The 11,337-nt window shown below is 38.7% G+C and overlaps 1 long non-coding RNA gene across 1 annotated transcript; it reads left to right on the top strand.

Moving 5' to 3' along the window:
• Nucleotides 1-4,921: 4,921 nt before the first annotated feature.
• LOC119534461 lies at nucleotides 4,922-9,175 on the top strand. The gene is made up of 3 exons (XR_005217032.1): nucleotides 4,922-4,948; nucleotides 6,955-7,067; nucleotides 9,108-9,175. It is a non-coding gene; the product is annotated as an uncharacterized LOC119534461 (long non-coding RNA).
• Nucleotides 9,176-11,337: the final 2,162 nt, after the last annotated feature.

The raw sequence follows: 11,337 nt of genomic DNA, 5'->3' as shown, positions 1-11,337 counted from the left end.
CTGGCAGAAAGCCTTAGTTATATTGATAAATTGTTTGGGGATCTCTACCTCCTTAGGAAGTAATTTCTGCTTCTGTATTCCCAGGCTATTTCTAAATAACTTGGGTATTTGTAAATCTCTGGATCTCATTGCTTCAAGAATATTTATTCACGCTTGCGGTATTTTGGAGCCATTAAATAATTCAGAAAAGGCCATGTTCTTTTAATCCTTTCCTGTGGGAGCAGACTTATTGTGGGTGGCACCTTTTGATTAGGTTATTTCAATTGAGGTGTGAGATCCAGCCCATTCAAGGTGGGTTTTAATCCTTTTACTGTTGTCCTTTATGAGAGAATAAAAGACAGAAAAAGCCCAGATTGCTCAGAGGCAGAAGCCCTGGAAAAGCTAAGAGAGGACCCACAAGCTCACAGAGGAGGCCACTGGAACAGAAGCTGAAGGCATTGAAACCTGGGAGCAAAGGACCAGCAGACGCCAGATGCCAGAGGCCTTTCTTCAGAGAAGGTATCATTCTCCTGATGCCTTAAGGTGGAAATGTTCATGGCCTTAGAACTGTAAATTTGTAATCTAAAAAACCCCCATTGTAAAAGCCAACCCCTTTCTGGTATACTGCATTCCAGCAGCTTTAGCAAACTGAAATATTGCTCTTAATTGACATATTATAAGCCTTATGAGATTTCTTTTCTACACTATGGATAAAACCTATGGGAAACATGGGACAAAAACTAGTTATTTTTGCCACATTACTATTTGTGTTGACAAGTTACTGATATATATTCTATGAAATGTTGTTACATGATGCTTTTTTTTCAGAATTTGCTGAATTTTAAAACCTCTTGTTGTCCTACTTGGGGAGCATAGTGGAAATGGCTTTTCAAGAGGCAGCACCCTATTCAACTGGTGTGTAGAGGCAGGTTGGCACTGTGTTTTAAAAAGCCACTGGTGCCTTGAAGATATGATTTAAAACAAAAGGATATGTAGATGCAGCATGTAAAGTACTGTTATAGGGAAATTGGAAGCCAGCATGTTGCCATGAAGGAAATGCTTGATCTCTAAAGGCCAGATGGTCACTTCAGAAGAAAACCAGCATGCTGTAGGCAGCATTACCACCCCATATGTTTCCATATTTAATTTGGAATAATAATGAGCAATGGAATATTGTAGGCACAAAGACATAGACCAAGGAGCATACCCTATTACTATGATCTCTAGCCTCCAACTGTGGGTTGCTGGTGCTGAGTTCCAACTTGGCGGGCCGGGGCCAGGGAACCTGGTCAGCCCCTGGGGGAGGCGATGGGCACGGGCAGTAGCGCCCTCCACAGACCCCCCCACCCAGGGAACCTGGCCAGCCCCTGGAGAGGGTAGTGGGCATGGGCAGTATTACCCTCCACAGCCCCCCGGGCCTGAGAAAGTGGAGCCGGCTACAGGCCCCATCTCCCTCACCCAAAATACAACCGTTAGAGGAAGCTTGCCAGAGAAAACTGCCCCCTTTATCTTGCCCGCACACTCCCCGTTGCCAGAGCAACTCCCGCCACTGCCAGTGCGCATACACCGTTGCCAGAGCAACTCCCGCCCTTTTCAAACGACCTCCACGCCCTCTCAGAACCAATCCTAGCCTTTATCCCCTCAGCATTGCCATGTAAGGACCCCACACCCCTAACACCGACCCCGCCCTCTATGACACCCTATATAACTTGTGCTCACTCCTGAATAAAGGCTTTTTGTTCTACTACCTTAAAAAACTCGCGTCTCTCTCTCGCCGCCCTCCACACCTTACACGCCTCCGCCGGGGACTCGGCCAAGTCCCCCGCCTCACCTTCGCCTCCGGGAAGAGCTGCCGCCGGTACCCCTCAAGCAATGCTGAGCGCAGAGGGTTCCGTGGCTGCCCGCCCCTAGCTGCGACCGCATCCAACCTCTATGGAGGCAATAGACACAGAAGGAATGCCCTGGGTTTAAGAATAAAAATCACTTCCAAGTCCTTTTTCTTCCACTCCAAATGATAAACAAGATAATCTTCTTCCAGGAGACAATAAAAAGAAACACTAAAAACCTCCCTATTTATCATATAGGTAAGGATAGATACCAAAGGTTTAGGATAGGTGCATATGCACCTGGTGAGATAATATCTTATTTAACATTTCAACATTTTAATTGTCATTAACAAGACAATTTTCAGGATTGAACAGTATACTAGATGATCATTATCTGCATTGATTATTATGCCTTACATTTGTAGAGCACTTGATAGTTTCCAAACTGCTTTCACATTCATTATCTTAGTTTATTTTCCAAGTCTGATTTGGGGCAACCTAGGTGTTACCACTCTAGGGGGTGGTAAAAGGGCAGCACTGTGGGGGCTTCGCTGTGCATGTATGTGTATGAGGGGAGAACAGTGGATAAATGAGTTCATCAATGGTAGGAAGAAAAATGTGAAAGGCAGTCATAAGTGAAATGCTGTTAGAAAACAGATAATGCAAAGTCTATTATGCTGACCTAATCTTAGAAGAGGGTAAAAGGAGGCATTTGAAGGTATTAGTTAGGAGGGCTATCTGAATGAGAAATAGGTGGGAGAGTCATATTATTGTCTATCATGGTTAACATTTTATCATTTTAAAGAACTCTGAGGGAACATTTTTAACTTAAGTTAAAATGTAAGCATTATTGTGTCATATACAGTATATGAGCTATTATTTTAGTTTTCTAGCAATTAAAACAAATACCATGAAATGGATTGGCTTAACAGGAATTTATTGGCTCACAGTTTTAGAGGCTAGAAGGTTTGTTTCCTCCCAGGGTTGGTATCTTTTGGAAACCAACAATATTTGGTAGCCAACGTTGTTTGGATGACAATATTGGATTTCCTTGTCTTTTCCTTCACATGACAATAAACATGGTGGCACCTTTTCCTTTCTCTCCAGATTCCATTGACTTCCAGCTTCTGGCTGTGACCTGTGGCCTCTTCTCCTTGTGTCCAATTTCCTTCACTTATAAGGACTTCAATCATATTGGATGAAGACTGTTCTAGTTTGCTAATGATGCTGGAATGCAAAACACCAGAAATGGATTGGCTTTTTAAAGGGGGGTTATTTGGTTACAAAGTTACAGTCTTAAGGTCATAAAGTGTCCAAGGTAAGTCATCAACAATCAGGTACCTTCACTGGAGGATGGCCAATGGTGTTTGGAAAACATCTGTTAGCTGGGAAGGCAGTGGCTGGCAACTGCTCCAAAGTTCTGGTTTCAAAATGGCTTTCTCCCAGGACGTTCCTCTCTAGGCTGCAGTTCCTCAAAAATGTCACTCTTAATTGCTCTTGGGGTGTTTGTCTTCTCTTAGCTTCTCCAGAGCAAGAGTCTGCTTTCAACGGCTGTCTTCAAACTGTCTCTCATCTGCAGCTACTCTCTCAGCTTCTGTGCATTCTTCAAAGTGTCCCTCTTGGGGCTCCTCTTCAAAATGTCACTCTCAGCTGCACTGAGTTCCTTCTGTTTACCAGCTCATTTATATGATTCCAGTGATTTGATTTAGACCCACCCTGAATGGGTGGGGAAACACCTCCAAGGAAATTATCCAATTAGAGTCACAGTTGGGTGGGACATATTTCTATGCAAACAACCTAATCCAAACCTTCCAACTTAATCCCCACTAATATGTCTGCCTCACAAGATTGCATCCAAGAATATGGCTTTTTCTAGGGGACATAATACATTCAAACCAGCACAAAACCCCACCCTCCTTCAGTTTGGGCACAGCTTAACTAATATTTACAAATGAGTTCATAACCACAAGGTGGGGACATGATTCAGTTCCCAAAAAATATCTACTCAGAAATTCCAAGGATGTTGGACACCTGTGTTAATGCATTGAGGAAAGTCTGAAGTACAACAGAGTTAACTTCATTGCTCAAGGAGTATTTAGACATTGATTATGAAATGGTTGAAGAAAGGAGGTAAATTCATTCCACCCAGTTAATGACAATAAGTATTAAAATAGCTAAAATTTGCTGAGAATTTACTACGTTCAGTATACTATGCAAAGAACATTACAAAAACTTTCTTATCTAACTTGAACAACCAACTTACCAGTTCATCATTATTGTTTTCCCATTAGAAGGAAACTCAAATTTAGATTGAGTAATCTAACCAAGGTCACAGAGAAATTACATAATGGAACTGGAATTCAAACAAAGGTCAATATAACCACAAAATCTGAACTAACCATGAAATTATTGAGTTTCTTTATGGCCTGTGTGATAGGCCAAATGATACACCCCGCAAAGATACCCATGTCCCAAGCCCAGAAATTGGTGCTTATATTACCTTGTTTGACAAAAGAGTCTTTGCAGATATCATTAAGTTAATGATCTTAAGATGGGTAGATTATCTTCAATTATTATTGCATTGTCACAAAGTATTACAAGGGTCCTTATAAGAGAGAAAGGGGAGAGTTAGAGTCAAAGAAAGATTGGGGGATGCTACACTGCTGGCTTTGATGGGACCATGAATCAAGGAGTGGAGGCAGCCTGTGGAAGCTGTAAAAGTTAAGGAAATTGTGATGGTTAGGTTCATGTGTCAACTTGGCCAGGTGATGGTACTCAGGTATCTGGTCAAGCAAGGACTGGCCTAACCATTGCTGCTAGGACATTTGTGCCTGGTTAATAAACCAACAGGCTGGTTTATTAAATCATTGGTCAGTTGGTTGCAGGTGTGACTGATGATGTCAATGAAGGGCGTGTCTTCCACAATGAGAAAATGCAGTTGGCTGGATTTAATCCAATTCGTTGAAGACTTTTAAGTGAGACAAATAGAGTACCTTCACTTCTTCTTCATCTGACCAGCGATGTGTTTCCTGAGGAGTTCACCAAAGTTGCCAGTTTGTTTCCTAAGGAGTTCATTGAACATCTTCATTGGAGTTGCCAGTTTGCTACCTGCCTTACAGAATTTGGACTCATGTATACCCACAGTTGCGTACCCACTTTTATACATCTTATATTCTTAGATATTGCTCATTGATTTTGTTTCCCAAGAGAATCCTAACTAATACAGAAATTAATACTTCCCTAGAGCCTTTAGAAGGAACACAGCCCTGGATTTTAGGTGAATAAGACTATTTCACACATCTGACTTCCAGAACAATAAGACAATAAATTTGCGTTGTTTTAAGCCACTAAATTTGTGGTAATTTGTTACATCATCAGTAGGAAACTAATGCAGCCTATATAGAATTCTCCAGTTGAGAAGGAAAGGATGAACACCCAACTTATGATGGAATATTTGTGCTGGAGCAGTGAAGGCAATAGAGTGATATTGGATCCTAAGCAGAAATTAGTTTTAGATAGCAACCTGGGGAAGTACCCTTTTTGGAAGTACAGAAAAGCATTCCAGAAAGGCGAAGTTACATTTGACCCTGCAGATACAGGAATGCAAAGTTAAAGAAGAACATGAATGAGGCATTAATTTTCTTCATTAAGTAAGATATGAGGCTATCTACTAAAAGTGAGGGTGGTAAGGATGTGCAGATTTAGAAGCACTGGGAAGATTTATGTTACAGTGTATGAAGAATTACAGATGATCTGACAGGGACAAAGAAAAAGTTTGCTTGTTAATAGCCAAGGAGAACCATTAAGCTAGAAACTTTGCAGTTTTAACCCTCATTTCTAGATGATTGTGTGATTTCAGCAGCAGCTCATACACTGAATTTCAACTCAAGGCACAGTTGTAGGAGTGACAGAGTTTTTGCATTATTTTAATGTTGGGTAGTTGCAGTTAGATGTGACAGAACAAAGTGATATGGAAAGGTAAAGATATTGAAAGGTAAATGTGAACGGAGTGATTGAAGGTTCCCAAATCCTGGGGAATTTCTATTTCCAGCTCTTACTTGAAGTATTGGGGGGGAGGAATTGCAAAACTATGACATGAGCTAGGGAAATTCAAGACCAGAGACAGAGTCGAACTTCATGCAGAGGGGCAGATAGCCCCAAATTGGCAGATTTTATGTCTATACCACCCAACAAAAGCTGAGTTTAGGAAAGTAAAGGAATTATTTTTATTATACCTTTGAGTCTGTAGATTGAGTTTCAAACTTTTTCACTAGTTAGACTGAAATTGCAAAAGCAGGGGTTGGGGGAATTACTTCCTAAATATTTAGCAAATAGGGTAAAATTTTTATTTGTGTATCTGTTACTTACATTTCTTTATCACACTAATAATTAATGGGAAATGAGTTTTCTAAAAGTGGAATATATATCTAGCTTGAGTATAAAAAATTATTCAAGAAATTATATTGTTTTAGATTTAGAAAAGGTAAAGTATAATAGTAACAATTTGTCTCTAATTCATCCTTTTCCTTTCATATCACTGACAATACTCTGGATTTGGTGGGTGAGTAAAATGATGGAAAATGAAAGTTTGGTTTCTCAGATGCAAAGTGGTTACTTTTACCATAGTGATTGTGAATGAAAAAGGAAGTAGTTAAAACAATGCATCCTTTAGGAATAAAAGGTAAATTGGGTCCCATCAACCTCCCTAGTTTCCCTCTATCCTCCTGCTGTGGTCACTGAATGCATGATACATGTGTGACAGGATGACAGAGCCTCTGGCATTACAAAGCATGTATGTATCCTGTGGACTTGATAAGGGTCACATGGGTTAAGAGAAACAAACTGTGGTTATTGGGGTTTCAACAGAGCACCTATGGGCTAGAAGGACGTTAACAGCTGAAGGATGGATGTGGACTCTGAGATTTCAAGTGGCTGAGGAGGAAGCTGAAAATTACCACCCAGGAATAGACATCCATCGGCCCAGATCAAAACAACTGCAGGAGAAAAGTCATCAGCAATAGGAATATGCAAATAAAGCATTAAAATACCATAAGAAAAAGAGTCAGTTTAAACTCTAAGCTCAAATAATGCTAAATTATCAGAAAAATAGGAAACACTTCTGCTTTACTTTTCTACTCATTATCTCCAGAGATTCTGAAGCTGCTGTTGACAATCAGAGAAGAACTGCAAAGGAGAGATGAAGTCAAGCTCCAAACCCTTTTCCCACTATAGTTTTCTGGTCTGCAGAAGAGTGAAGTTGAGGTAGGAAAGAATATATACTATAATTCAAGTTTTGAATTTTGAGCATTTTCTGTAACTTGTCATTCTACTTTTTAAATTTGTGATTTAAAGTGACGATAGGACCAGTAGTGTGCTAGTAAATAACAACTGACTCCCCTCAAAAATAAAAGCTCTGTTTGTTGCATTTATCCTTTTCTTTGGTGTAAATTCTCCAACCATGATCAATTTCTAGCAACCAGATGATGTCACTCAACACAGAGTTGGGAAGAAATGGGCTCTATAGGCTCTCCTGTGCCTATCTATGAGCTGGATCAAGAATATCATCCCTTTGTGCTGATAAGAGCAGAGGCAGATTTACTGCGGTGTAAATGCAGGCTTCAGAGCCCCTCAGGACACAAGCCTGGAATCAGCTCTAGAAATGTGTTCACATGATCATTTGTGTTCATATTTTTTTGTTGATGATATTTTAACCACAATAGGTTAGCCCTACTGTCTCTTTACCCTCCAACTTCCTATCATCATATGCCTTCCTGACAAGTAGTTTTGAAGTAGCTACGGACACTTTTAGGATCCAGCTGAGAAGTTGAGTTGGGGATACTTTCATTTGGGTTCAGTAGAATATGTTTATGTCCTCCATCACTTCCATGAATAATTAATGCATTACTAGCTATCCCAGTGTCGAAATGGCTCTCAGCAATCTTCCTGCTACCTAGTACACAGATTCATTTGTCACCATGACAGGAAGGTGCAGAGCCATAGGTCACATTGTGATTTGAGTTTTTCATACTGTGTCTGACACTAGAAGTATGTGGGCAATGGAGGAAGAAGCAAGGTTTATAATGGAGAGAACCAGAAGATGTTTGGTGGAAAATTCTTCCACATCTGACAACTCATACGTAAAGAAAACTTGATAGAACTTCCTCAAATTTAAAATGATCTTAAAAATTATAACAGTGTGTGAAGCTGAAGAAGTTTTGTAAACTAAAAATAATAAAACTTTTTATTGCTAAATCACGATAAAGATCAATTCGTATTACTCTGAAAAAACATTACAAAATCATAGAAATTTGAAGTTAACCCAAGAATGAATAGACCAAAAAATGTAGGAAAGATAGTATTACATAGGAATTTCAGGTGACTGATGAAATATGGTGGATTTTTAAAAGTATTTGTGTTTTTTTTTTGTGGGTTTTGCAAGCTTTTTAAAATTTGTAGGTAATGATTTCTTTTCTCTTCCTAAATAAATACTTATTTTCAAATGTAGTTTTTAATTCCATGTTCATTTCCTTAAAGAAGGTACCCAAACTATGTAAGTGTTAGGCCCTATAAAGCAAGACATGCCACTGCATAAGGAAGAAGGGAGAAATCTTGTGACTTTCTCATGTTTAAGTCAGAGGCATGAGATGATTAGTAAATTTTAAAAGAGCAGTGAGAAAAAAATGTTATTTTGTTTGATCATGTCACAAGTCAAACTTGCTTGATATAGTAGTTATTCTCCCTTTGGTGTTATTTCTCTCTGAGATTCTTCTGATGAAGAGTTTGTGATGCATTTAATTATGTTTCCCAATTTAGACAGGGTCTTAGTCTTGATCCATCTTCCTATGGCTTTGAACCTATTGTAAACAAGATCTTGCAGATGTTCTCTTAATTGAGGTGTGGCCTACCTGAATAAGATTGGCCCTTAGTTTGGATTACTGGAGTTTTTTAAAAGCAGAAGAAATTCAGACATAGAGAAAGTCACAGGGAGGAGCAGGAAGCAAGCAGTCAGAGAGCACCCAGGAGAGGACATCGCCATGTGATGAGCAAGTCAAGGAACCCAAGGATCACTGGCCAGCCAGGGAGGAAACAAGCCTTCTAGCCTCCAAAACTGTGAGCCAATAAATGCCCGTTGTTTGGTATTTGTCATTGCAGCCTGAAAAACTGAGAGAGGTTTGGACCTGGCTGCCTAAGGGTTTGGGGTTCTAATGCAACTGTATCTGTGGAAAGATGTATTTTGTTTCTGCTGAATCTGCCCAAATTGAGCTATCTTTATTCTCACTCAGACTTTTTCTCTGTATTTAGCAATTTGGGAAGTGAAACAGAGAAGCATGATGTTTCCTACAAAATCTAGTCTACCTCTAGAATCTAGTAGGTGACTTTTTTTTTTTCTTTTAAGCTGTTTATCTGTTACAGTTGGATAGTTTAGCAGCATGATGATAACCAATTAATTTTGGTAGATTCATACCATAAATTCATAAAACTCCATTCATTGTGATACAAGGAAGCAGAAAAGCATGCTTGACTTCTCTGCTGGTTTGGATATATTATGTCCCCCAAGAAAAAGCCATAATCTTTTAATTTAATCTTGTAGGATATTTGGCTTAGGTTGTTTCCATGGAGATGTGAATCACCCAACTGTAAGTGATAACTCTGATTGAATTATTTCCATGGAGGTGTGGCCCACCTATTCAGCGTGGGTCTTGATTAGTTTTCTGGAGTCCTTTAAAAAGAGCCATCACAGGCCCAGACTGCTGCAGCTGACATTTTGGAGATGGCCATTGAAAGCAGACTTTTGCTGATGCTTTAGAGATGCTAGCCCAGAGTTAGCTCCAGAGAAGCTAAGAGAGGGCAAAATGCCCCAAAAGCAACATTTTGGAGAACGCCATTTTGAAATACAACTGGGAGCAAAGGAAGAAGATGCCAGACACGTGCTTTCCCAGCTGACAGAGGTGTTCCATATACCATTGGCTGTTCTTCAAGGAAGGTACCCTATTGTTGATGCCTTAGTTTGGACACTTTTATGGCCTTAGGACTGTAACTTTGTAACCAAATAAACCCCCTTTATAAAAGCGAATCCATTTCTGGTGTTTTGCAAAACAGCAGCATTAGCAAACTGAAACAACTTTCTTTATAAAAAGTTTGTGCTCCTGTAATTTGCTTGCAAGCCATATTTATTAGGAAGTTATGAGCAGTGGTTAGGAGAACAGGCTTTGGAGCCAAGCATACATAGGTTTGAATCTTGACTCTGTTATTTATTACCAAGTCACTTAGCCTCTTTGGCTTTTATTTTAACATCTGGAAAACAAGGACAATGGTAAGTACCATATTCTGCTGTTGTCAAGAGTAAATGACTTATAAAATATTTAAAGTCTTAGGAGTGGCTGCATGTCATAAGCACTAATTACACAATAGCTACTATTACTGTTCTCATTTTATTATTCTCCTCAATTACTTTTTACATAAAATTTTATATTATTTTAGTTGGGAAATGTTTGCATGATTTAATATTACCTGAAAGAATGTATGCTTCAAAGTACACATTAAAAAATCAAATAGTTTTATAAAACTAACTTTAAATACCTGTGAATGAATAGCTTCACATTTCTCTTTAGAAACACTATTACGTTTCATTTAAATTCCCAAATTTTCCTCAACAGGCTTCCTTCAGCTTTTACTTGGTTGAAACTTGTCCTAAGTTGTGCTAAATTGCTGTTGTAAAAAAAGGAGGTTGCGTATATGGCAGAAAGTTCAGGTCAAATTCAAGTCCTTGTTTTGAAAAAGTAAAACCAACACACTGGTGAACTTATATCATGTAAAAAGGCGAAATTGTATGGTTATCTTCACATTTGACTCAAAGGTCAGTGGTAGGGCAAATAGCAATTTTTTTTTCCAGGTCACTCCTATTCTGTATCATGTTATGGAAGTTAATGGATTTTCAGATACGAACTGGACTCTAGGCTGAAGAGAAGAGGAGATGGAGGAAGAGCAGAGGGGCATATTAAAAATTCAGCATTTTGAATGGACAAATGGAACTTCATTTACTGTAAGAGAAAGCTAAGATTCTGTAAAGTCACCATTAAAGTATCAGATTCTCTCAATGATTTAGAATTATACATAACTGTAGGTTTCTTTACATGCAAAGCACTATTGAAAAGTAAAAGGTAATTTTAAATGTAATTGAAGTGCTTTGTGTTAAATAATCTTGTGCTTTTTGTGAACAGGTTAATTGTTTATGTGTAAAATTGAAAGACATTTCCATTGTTTGTCTTTCTGTTTTAAATGTTTGTGTGTTTTCTATAAGATATGTGATCAAAAAAAAGATCCAAAATTTTCTACACCCTGCTTTCAGTTACAATTTTAATTATATAAATATAATTTAATGTGTTTAAATATTTTGGTCAGTTAAAATGATATTCTATTGTTATATGGATAGTTCTTCCTTCCTTTTCCAGTAGAATTTTGTCCTTTAATATAGGAGAAAATAGACATAAACATTTTATCAGCAAGGTCACTTTGCTGATTCAGGAAGGTG

The sequence above is a fragment of the Choloepus didactylus genome, chromosome 1, assembly GCF_015220235.1.
Source record: "Choloepus didactylus isolate mChoDid1 chromosome 1, mChoDid1.pri, whole genome shotgun sequence".
In the NCBI taxonomy this organism is placed as follows: Eukaryota; Metazoa; Chordata; class Mammalia; order Pilosa; family Megalonychidae; genus Choloepus; species Choloepus didactylus.
The sequence above is the reverse complement of the archived record's forward strand: the minus strand, read 5'-3'. Positions and strand labels throughout refer to the sequence as shown.